At 34.4% G+C, this 11,280-nt stretch overlaps 1 non-coding gene and 1 pseudogene across 1 annotated transcript; one reads left to right on the top strand and one right to left on the bottom strand.

The window, feature by feature from the left end:
- Positions 1-861: 861 nt before the first annotated feature.
- On the top strand, positions 862-969 carry LOC127742318 (small nucleolar RNA R71). The gene has a single exon (XR_008003505.1). It is a non-coding gene; the product is annotated as a small nucleolar RNA R71 (small nucleolar RNA).
- Positions 970-7,768: 6,799 nt separating this feature from the next.
- On the bottom strand, positions 7,769-9,974 carry LOC107465999 (G2/mitotic-specific cyclin-1-like; annotated as a pseudogene).
- Positions 9,975-11,280: the final 1,306 nt, after the last annotated feature.

Here is an 11,280-nt window from a genome sequence, read left to right as displayed (position 1 = left end):
GCCTTAGATTCCTTTGGTTCCTCAATAGGGAACTCCTTATTGGTCAGTGGATGTCCCCTGAGGTCTTTCTCACTGGGAATCACTGCATTTTCACTCTCTCCAGGTTCGGCCATTTTGGTTATAGTTATGGCCTTGCACTCTCTTTTATAATTCTCTTTTGTATTGCTTGGGAGAGTACTAGGAGGAGTTTTAATAACTCTTTTACTCATTTGACCCACTTGTGCCTCCAAATTTCTAATGGAGGACCTTATTTCAATCATGAAACTGAGAGTGGCCTTAGATAGATCAGAGACTATGTTTACTAGGCCAGAGAGGCTCTGCTCAAAATTCTCTGTCTGTTGCTGAGAAGATGATGGAAAAGGTTTACTATTGCCAAACTTATTTCTCCTACCATTATTGTTGTTGAAGTCTTGTTGAGGCTTTTGTTGATCCTTCCAAGAGAAATTTGGATGATTCCTTCATGAAGGATTATAGGTGTTTCCGTAGGATTCTCCCATGTAATTCACATCTTCCATTGCAGGATTCTCAAGGTCATAAGCTTCTCCTTCAGGGGAGGATTCTTTAGCACTGTCGGATGCAGTTTTGAGAAATCATATTGACTTGTTGAGTCAATATTTTGTTCTGAGCCAATATGGCATTTGGAGTATCAATCTCAAGAACTCTTTTCTTCTGAGTCATCCCATTATTCACAGGATTTCTTTCAGAAGTGTACATGAACTGGTTATTTGCAACCATCTCAATGAGTTCCTGGACTTCTGCAGGGGTTTTCCGATGAAGAGATCCACCAGCAGAATGGTCCAATGACTTCTTGGACAATTCAGACTGACCATCATAGAATATGCATATGATGCTCCATTCTGGAAGCATGTCAGAAGGACACCTTTTGCTTAATTGCTTATATCTTTCCCAAGCTTCATAGAGGGATTCACCTTCCTTTTGTTTGAAGGTTTGGACTTCCACTCTAAGCTTGCTCATCTTTTGAGGTGGAAAGAATTTGGTCAAGAAAGCATTGACCAACTTGTCCCAAGAGTTCAGACTTTCTCTAGGTTATAAGTCCAACTATGTTCTAGCTCTGTCTCTTACAGCAAAGGGGAAAAGAATAAGTTTGTAGACCTCGAGATCAACCCCATTGGTCTTAACAGTATCACAGATCTGCAAGAATTCAGCTAAGAACTGATGAGGATCTTCTGATGGAAGTCCATGAAACTTGTACTTCTGTTGCATTAGAGAAACTAATTGAGGCTTAAGCTCAAAGTTGTTTGCTCCAATGGCAGGAATTGAGATGCTTCTTCCATAGAAGTTGGAAGCTGGTGCAGTATAGTCACCAAGCATCTTCCTTGCATCTCTGGCATTGTTATTGGGTTCGGTTGCCATGTCTGCTTCTTTTTCAAAATTCTCTGTAAGGTCCTCTCTAGAGTGTTGTGCTTTAGCTTCTCTTAGCTTCTTCTTCAGAGTCTTTTCAGGTTCAGGATCGGCTTCAACAAGAATGTTTTTATCCCTGTTTTTGCTCATATGAAAAAAAAGAGAACAAAAAAGAAGAAGAATCCTCTATGTCACAGTATAGAGATTCCTTTATGTGAGTAGAAGAAGAGAAGAAGAGAAGAATGAGGTAGAGAAAAAATAAAGAGAATTCGAACACAGAGAGGGAGAGATGGTTCAAATTTTAAGAAGAAGAGAGGTGTTAGTAATTAAATAAATAAATAAAAAGAGATGAGAGAGAAGAGAAATTCGAAAATTAATAAAAAGAAAAGAAAAATATTTTTGTTTTTATTTTAATTATTGGTTAGTATTCGAAAATTAAGAAAAGGAATAAAATAAAATTAGAATTTAAAACAATTAGTTAATTAAAAAGATTTTTGAAAAGAGGAAGGTGATTTTCGAAAATGAGAAGTGAAAAAGTAGTTAGGTGGTTTTGAAAAAGATAAGAAATAGTAAGTTTTGAAAAGATAAGAAGTTAGAAAGATTTTGAATTTAAAATTTGAAAAAGATATGATTTGAAAAAGATTTGCTTGAAAAGGAAATTAAAAAGATTTGATTTTTAAAATTAAAATTGATGAATTGACCAACAAGAAACTAAAAGATATGATTCTAGAATTTAAAGATTAAACCTTTCTTAACAAGAAAGTAACAAACTTGAAATTTTTTGGAATCAAATCCTTAATTGTTAGCAAGGTTTTCGAAAATATGAAATAAAAATAAGAAAAAGATTTTGAAAATCAATTTTAAAATTTTTTTCGAAAATATTAAGAAAAAAATAAAAAAGATTTGATATTTGAAAAAGGTTTGAAAAGATATAACTTTTAAATTGAAATTTTTACTTGACTAACAAGAAACAACTAAATTTTAAAAATTTTTGACTAAGTCAACCCAAAATTTCGAAATTTATGAGTGAAATAAGGAAAAGATATATTTTTTATTTTTGAATTTTAAAGAAGAAAGAGAAAAACAACAAAATGACTCAAGACATGAAAATTTAAGATCAAAACCAATAATGCATGCAAGAACACTTTGAATGTCAAGATGAACACCAAGAACACTTTGAAGATCAAGATGAATATCAAGAACATATTTTTGAAAAAATTTTAAGAAAAGAGACACATGCAAGACACCAAACTTAGAAATTTTTAATGCTTAGACACTCAAAAATTAAAAATGCTTATGAAAAACAAGAAAAGACACAAAACAAGAAAATCACAAGATCAAACAAAGACAATCATCAAGAACAACTTGAAGATCAAGAAGAACATATACATGAGTTTTCGAAAAATGCTAGAAAAATAAAAACATGCAATTGACATCAAACTTAAAATTTGACTCTAGACTCAAACAAGAAATACAAAAAATTTTTGATTTTATGATTTTATTAAAAAAAATTTCAAAAAAATTTTTGGAAAAACGAAAAAGAAGAAAAAATTTTTGAAAGATTTTTAAAAACTTTTTGAGAATAAAATAAAGGTTGAAACAAGAAGAAAATTACCTAATCTAAGCAACAAGATGAACCGTCAGTTGTCCAAACTCGAAGAATCCCCGGCAACGGCGCCAAAAACTTGGTATGCAAAATCGTAAATCACACTTTTCACAACTCCACATAGCTTACCGGTAAGTGCACTGGGTCGTCCAAGTAATACCTTACGTGAGTAAGGGTCGATCCCACGGAGATTGACGGCTTGAAACAAGCTATGGTCATCTTGTAAATCTCAGTTAGGCAGATTCAAATGGTTATGAGTTTTTAATAGTTAAAAGATAAATAAAGCGGAAGATAAAATAAAGTTACTTATGTAGTCCCTTGGTGGGAATTTCAGATAAGCGTTTAGAGATGCTTTGTTGCCTCTGAACCTCTGCTTTCCTACTGTCCTCATCCAATCATGCGTACTCCCTTCCATGGCAAGTTGTATGTTGGTGGATCACTGTTTTCAATGGCTACCATCCGTCCTCTCAGTGAAAATATGTCCTCTACGGTTTCCCGCATGGCTAATCAGCTGTTGGTTCTCGATCGTGTCGGAATAGAATACATTTATTCTTTTGCACACTGTCACTGCGCCCAATAGTCACGAGTTTGAAGCTCGTCACAGTCATCCCATCACAGATCCTACTCGGAATACCACAGACAAGGTTTAGACTTTCCGGATCTCAAGAATGCTGCCAATTGATTCTAGCTTATACCACGAAGGTCTAACGTCACGGATTCGAATGCTCTGTTGTCAGGAGAGGTAATTCAGATCCGTGGGTTAGAGACCAAAGAGAGTATACACTAGCTGTCGTCCAATGACTACGTTGAACATTATGTAGACCGCTTTGTGGTTGTTAGGCACGCGGATCTTGGCTAAGCGAGTAACGAAGATTGGGTGATTGCCACAGGTCACCCCTTCATTCTGACTTAACTTAATTAAGTACAAGAGTATATCTTGGAGGAGAAGTAGGCGTGAATTGAAGGAAAAACAATAGTACTTGCATTGATACTCGAGGAACAGCAGAGCTCCTCACCTTAATATATGAGGTGTAGAAACTCCACCGTTAGAAAGTACATAAGAACAAGGTCTAGGCATGGCCGAATGGCCAGCCTCCAAAAAGGGTTCGAAGAACCCCCAAAAGGTCAAAGACCTAATCAAAGGATCGAAAAGTGGTCCAAAGATATGAATACAATAGTAAAAAGTACTATTTATACTAAACTAGTAAACTAGGTTTACAGAAAATGAGTAGATGGTGCAGAAATCCACTTCCGGGACCCACTTGGTGTGTGTTTGGGTTGAGCTTTGAAGCTTTCACGTGCATAGGCCATCCTTGGAGTTAAATGCCAGCTTGGATGCTAGTTTGGGCATTTAACTCCAGCTTTGGTGCCCATTCTGGTGTTTTACGCCAGAAAAAGGTCTCTGGTGGGCGTTTGGACGCCAGTTTGGGCCATCAAATCTCGGGTAAAGTATGAACTATTATACATTACTGGAAAGTTCAAGATGTCTACTTTCCAATCAATTGAGAGCGTGCTAATTGGGTTTCTGTAGCTCTAGAAAAATCCACTTCGAGTGCAGGGAGGTCAGAATCCAACAGCATCTGCAGTCCTTTCTCAACCTCTGAATCAGATTTTTGCTCATGTCCCTTAATTTCAGCCAGAAAATACCTGAAATCACAGAAAAACACAAAAACTCATAGTAAAGTCTAGAAATGTGAATTTTGCATAAAAACTAATAAAAATATACTAAAAAGTAATTAAAACATACTTGAAACTACCTAAAAATAATGCCAAAAAGCGTATAAATTATCCGCTCATCAATCATTACAATCAATTATCACATTCATCCTCATCATACATCACTTCATATTTTATTCCTCTCTTTTTAATTCATTAACTCATCTTTTTAATTCTCATTTCTAACTCCTCTATCCTTAATTACACTAGCTCTAGACTGTTATCGGGATTTATAAAAGTTTAGAAGGCTCGAGGAATGGTTGAGAACTTAAAAGTTCACTTTTCAAAAAAACAGGGGTGGTCGCGTACGCATGCACATATTTGCATACGCATGAGTGTAAATTTTCAAAACTTGCGTATGCAGACCACCTTCATGTACGCGAAAGGTTTGGGCAGTGGGGCTCACTTGCGTACGCATGACTTGTACGCATGAGCATATTTGTAACAAAGTTGCGTACACAGCCCATGTTCGCGTACACATGGGTGTTGGCAATGACCAACTCCTGCGTACACACGATGTGTTCTGCGTACGCATGTCATATCAAGCTTTGAAAAAGCTTATATGCTCCAGAAAACCAATTCTTAGCCCAAATTTCAAACCTTCATATCTTTTTCCACAAAATTCATTTTTCAACTATTCTTGAACCGTTGGAAAGGTCGATAAATAAATTTTTATAAAAATCTAGTCTTGTAAAATTTTTAACTCCGAAGACCGAGTTACGGCTCGTCAAAGTTGGCCAAAAATTAATTTACCATTTTTTTCAAAAGTTTACAAGCCAAAAGCAGTTTTATCATCAACAAAAGGACCCCAAACCACTCCAATTCACACATTCACAATCCATCAAACTCAAACCTATTTCATTTACACATTTCTACTCAATTTCATCAATTTCACACCTCAAAATCCTAAATTTCCGCTATTCTATTAATCATTCAAAATATCCACACACTCAATATCCAAATTCCATTCAAACTCATACATCATCACACAATACATTCACCAACTTACCATTCTCATATTTTTGGCCTTCGGCCTAAATTCACGGCCTCTGGTCCCATATCCATCAATCCAATACATAACTCATAAATATATAATCACCATCCAAATCATCAATTTTCACAATACATAAAATACATAAATACACAATTCTCATCCAAATCATCAAATGTAACAACACATCAACTACACATATGAATTTTAACCAAATACACAATTCAAACTTAATCCTAGGGGTATCTAACCTAGGATTTCATACATCATTATATGAAATTTAAATGAAACTTAAACATTACCTTTTTAGAAGCCAAAATCAAGCCTTTCACTTGTGAATTCCACTCCAAGACTCACCCAAAAGCTGCACACGCTAATTTCAAGTCCCCAAGGTATACCAAAATCATCCAACACTCTAAAATACACAATTTCATACATACATCAACCTAGGATTCATAAAACTCCATAAATCACAAGGATTTGGTGATCTCTTATCTTAACCCATAAAACTTTTTGATGAAATTCACCAATAGCTCATATTAGAGCATCTTTAAATAACCAAAATCACAATATTTCTCAATACCCAAAGCTCATACTCGAATTTAACACATACTGCAAAAATGAAATAAGAGAATTTGAAATTCTTACTAATATTTTTAGATAAAATTATAGAGGATGAGATGGGTTTCGTGTGGCTACAAACGGTGCGACAATCGGAGCTCCAGAGAGAAAGTTATGGTGGTTTGAGTGTTTAGGAGTTAGGGTTTTACTCACTTGTTCCCCCTCCCTTCAATTTCAGCATGAATGTGATAATGAATGGGTGTTGATGCTGAAATGGTCATTAGTAAGAGTATATATATGTTGGGTTTGGGTCCAACTTTTGGTAAAAACCTTTAAAATTAGCGTTTTAATTTATGTTTTAAATATTTTTATCTTCTCAATTATGAATTTTAACTATTTAACCTTCTTTATTCATAATTAATTTTCTCAGTCATAATACCGAACAGATCCAAGCTAGTACTGCCGGTCAAATTTTTACTGCATTTTTTACACAAAAAATCATGTTTTTCGACTTGAAAAAATCTTCTGAATCCAAATATCATCATTAAGTCTTCAAATTATGATTGTTAAATTTTTCAACCCTTATTACTCATATTTAATTAAGGTTTAATTACTCTACAGGTCTCTATAGTTTCACCGAATTTTCAATTAGGTCCCTATACTTTTTTTTGTTTTCAATTGGATCCCTATATATTTTTTTTTTCAATTTAGTCCTGGTTAACGTTAAACATCAAAAAATATTAGTAAATTGTGAAATTACTTGTATACCCTTAGGGACCCAATTGAAAAGAAAAAAATACAGGGACCTAATTAAAAATTCGATAAAACTATAAATACTCAATGAAAGATATTTCTATAATTCCTATTCAATAATTCTACAACATAAAAGATATTCCTATAATCATTTTTATTTTGTCACTACCATTCTTTTGCTTGTGTACCCTTAATTAATCTAGGTACAAATATGATTTTCTTAAAACATTTTTCTCTAGTAATATATTATGGTTCAAATGATACACGAGCTGATGAGCATTCTTAAAATAATTGGCCCAAATTCTTATGGTTCAATTGCTCAGTTTAGTTACTGCATCTTGAATTCGACACAAGTTTTCGATCAATGCTCATGGATTATCTTCAAGATGATTGTTTGAATTGTCAACTAAAGAGTAATCATGGATTAAACCATACGCACATTTTGTTAAAAAAAAACACTACATTATACATGTTGGGCAAAGAGCAATAATGAAATACTTCTCATAATGAATAAAATTATTTCTATACCAATCATTTCTATTATTTTGTTGAATGGAACAAGAAGAAATACAGATTTGGACAAAGTTATGTTCCCACCATAGGAACATAATGCAAAAGTAAAGGGACTAAATGAAAGTAAATTTAGAAGTAAGAAAAAGCATCATCAGAGGGGGATAATCCTAAAAATAAAATCTATGATTCCCGAAATATGCAACCCACGTAAAAGTCAAGTTTGTAGTTGTGGCTGTTTTGTTAATAGCTAGCTATACATATGGCTGCTACAACAATGAGTTATCAAGAAGAAAACTTGTTGCTTCACATTTTGCAGTGTAGTTGTGCTTTGAAGGCCAGTACTTCTGATGTACCCCTATAAGTTTTCCTGACCCAGCCTTCTGGTGGAAACCAACCATTAAACTCGAGCACTCTCTGCGCGTCAGAAGGAAATTACATTAGTACATGATGCACTAAGTTCAATTCAGTACTTGAATTGAATGAATGAATATGTGTTTACAATAGTTGCTCTTCTGTGTAATTGGTATGCCATTCACATGTCTTGCTCTACTGTCTGAAGCCGAAGATGGTGCATTGAGCTGTATAGACTACAGCTGCAGTTAGCAAAGATGGCGAGAACTTAAGCATCTCATACTCCACTAGAGATAGCTCTACCAAGAAGAAAGCTAGTAGCTCAAGCTGTCCATGGTGAGAGTAAGTAAGTATCAATTAACAAGTTGGTAATTTTAACCATATCAATGATCATCATCATAATAAGAGAAATGAGAGTTTTTAACTATGAATTTTATCAAGCATGTTGCTACCTTTTTGTTTGCTTGTGCTACCTTTAGGAACCTTCTAATGAAAACATATGCTGTTGGAACAGGCATGTTAAAGTGCAATGTGTTCAGCATCAACTTCTCCTAAAAGGGTTTATCAGACAAAAATAAACAAATAAATATCAGTTTACTTTCTCTATAAATGCATGCATATATGTTAAGATAGTAGTACTAAACAAGGAAAACATATATTACCATATCCAGAACTTCATTCCTTGTATATGCCTTGCCTGATATAAGGATCAAGAACTCCAATTCTCTTGGCTCAAATACTCTTTGAAAGATACGAGTGCAATACAATACATCCTTAATTTTGAAGAATCCATGAATCATAGCCATTAACAAAATTTAGAATATAATTTGAGAAACAAACAGAAGTTGCAAACAATTAAGCAAAACTAAAATTGAACTACAAATTCACACAACTTAAGAATTCACAGCTTGAGAGACAGGAACTAAAAACAACTAAAAAATTGGAAAAAAAAATAACACAATACGAATAGAACACTCCTAAAACATTCAGCTTCTCCTTATTCCTAATCTCAGTCAATCAATTCTTCCTCAAAAATCAAGAGATTAAAATGGGACACCAAGATGAAAAAGAAAGGTTGGAATATCATTATATCTAGAATATCATTAACTATGTTGATCAATTAACTGGCTACACAAAAGATAAGAAAATATAACAAACACCACAAGTAAAGAGCAATCACAGCTAATTCTTAAATACTTGATATTAGTCCTTTGAAGATCTCACCTGTTATTTGACCCATCAGCCAAATAAGCTCCACAGCTCCCCACTGAACCTGAGATTAGAATAGGGCGTTTCTTGAAGATTCTACCATCAGCATCAACACCCGAAGAGCAGAGTAGCAACGTGAGGTGCGGTCAGGCGAGGCATGGTGCAGCGACGTGATGTGCGGCGCGGCGATCCACGGCGAGGGAACGCTAGGGTTCTTCATTTTTAGGACAAAATGCTAAGGGTTAGTTTTGGTATTTCAAAAAGATGGGGTGGATTTAATTAGTAATTCTAATCTAATCAGGAGAATATTCTATTTTTGAACAGAATATTTCGTTATCTCAAACGATTTTGTCAAAGCAAGGACTAAATTGAAAAAAAAATTAACGTATAGGGATCCAATTAAAAGGAAAAAGTATAAGGACCTAATTGAAAATTTGACAAAACTATAAGAACCAATAGAGTAATTAAACCTTTATTTAATTACTTATTTAACTATAGTTTTGACCGCATTTTACAACGACTACCCCGGTTTTTTTAGGCCTAAACAAAATTAAAAAATTATCCAATCCCGTAACCCGAATGACGCAAAAATAATCCCTACTCATATCCATTACACAATTCACATGATTACATCAGCCTCCACCCCTTACATCCATGAGGTCACTGCCTCTGACTCTTTCCGTCACACACACTGACCCATAACGCCCAGCATCGTCGCACCTCTCCCCTCCGCGGCTCCATTGCAATCTCACACACATCCTCGCAGGCTCGCATCCCGCCGTTGCGCCTCTCTGTCGCTACTGCTCCTGGGTTGTGGCTATCTATGTATGTATCTTCCTGGTACTGTGAAAGGTATAGCTGAGGTTTGTGTGTTTTATGCAAAATGTAGCCACCATGATCGAATCCATGCATGTCTATCAATTTGCAAGCTTTAGTTTTCATCTCTATTCTCCTTCAAAATCAAACTGTGATTCTCACTTTTGGAATCTCAACTCTCTTAGTATTCCTTCTCCTCAGTGTCCTTCTTACTCATCACATCTCTTTGATTTATTCATAATTTTTAATATTCACTTTCTAACCCATAATTTATAGATGTGAATTTTTATTGTACACGTTTCTTTTATTTTGTTTCTTAATTTAATATGATTTAAACTAAATTTATTTTTGTAATAATAATTTTTTTTATTTCCTAGGTGAAAGGGGCTAGTAGCTAGTCTAAAGGGAAAATGAGTTGATGAATTATTTTTTTGTTTGTTAACTTTTATAACATTGTGTAGAGTAAAAATTTTTTTTGGTTTTATCTTTTTTTATTAGATGCATAAACTCTTCTGTGACGCAAAGGATGACAAAAAATATTTATGTGTGACATAATTTGTATAATCTAACCTTCATCAGTCTTACATGAATGATAATAACTTGAGTGAAATCTCTGCAATATCATTTTGATGATGGTAGATAAACAGTCTCAATTCAATGTTATCATCCATATAGAACAGGTGAATACTAGGTCATACAAGTTAACGTCACATGTAAGCATTTTGCGCTTTTTTTTCAGAGATTTTGATAGAAAGGCTTATGTGTACAACAAAAAAGAAGAATAGGAGAGCGAATTATCATTTTTTAATCATTAAGGTGTAAGTTGTCTAAATTGAAAAAAGATAAGAAGCAAAGAATGGCGACAAAACGAGTCGAACTCGACGAGCCAACCCACCAAAAAGGCAGATCAGATTAGGATATAAAATCTGCCAAATAAAAAATCTGTCAAACTTGCACCGCCACTCACAGATTTTGGCAGAGCAGAGCAGGCCCATTAGATGAAAGATTATTTTATTTTAGTTTTTTTTTATAAAATAATATAGTGATTAGTACTACAAAAATTATTAATTAACATATTTTTTTAATTATTAATTTTATTTCATAAAATAATAATAGACTAGTATTATGACTTTTGAACCCAACGGCCTTGATAGAGCGAGACGGGCTACTAGCTTTGCCACCACTTTACTATGAGCTACCACTGCTTGATGATGGATTTTGGGGCCTACACCAACTATACTAATACGTGCATGACAAGGAAAAATAAAAAAATCATGACTAATCAGAAAGCCGCTACCGTAAAAGTTGTGTTTAAATCATAGTTATAAAAAATATCAACACTAATCATAAACACCCCCGCCCCCTCTTTTCTGTCTCTCTCTCTCACAAACGGAACCCTAGC

The sequence above is a fragment of the Arachis duranensis genome, chromosome 9, assembly GCF_000817695.3.
Source record: "Arachis duranensis cultivar V14167 chromosome 9, aradu.V14167.gnm2.J7QH, whole genome shotgun sequence".
NCBI lineage: Eukaryota > Viridiplantae > Streptophyta > Magnoliopsida > Fabales > Fabaceae > Arachis > Arachis duranensis.
This window is presented reverse-complemented; position numbering and strand designations above follow the sequence as displayed.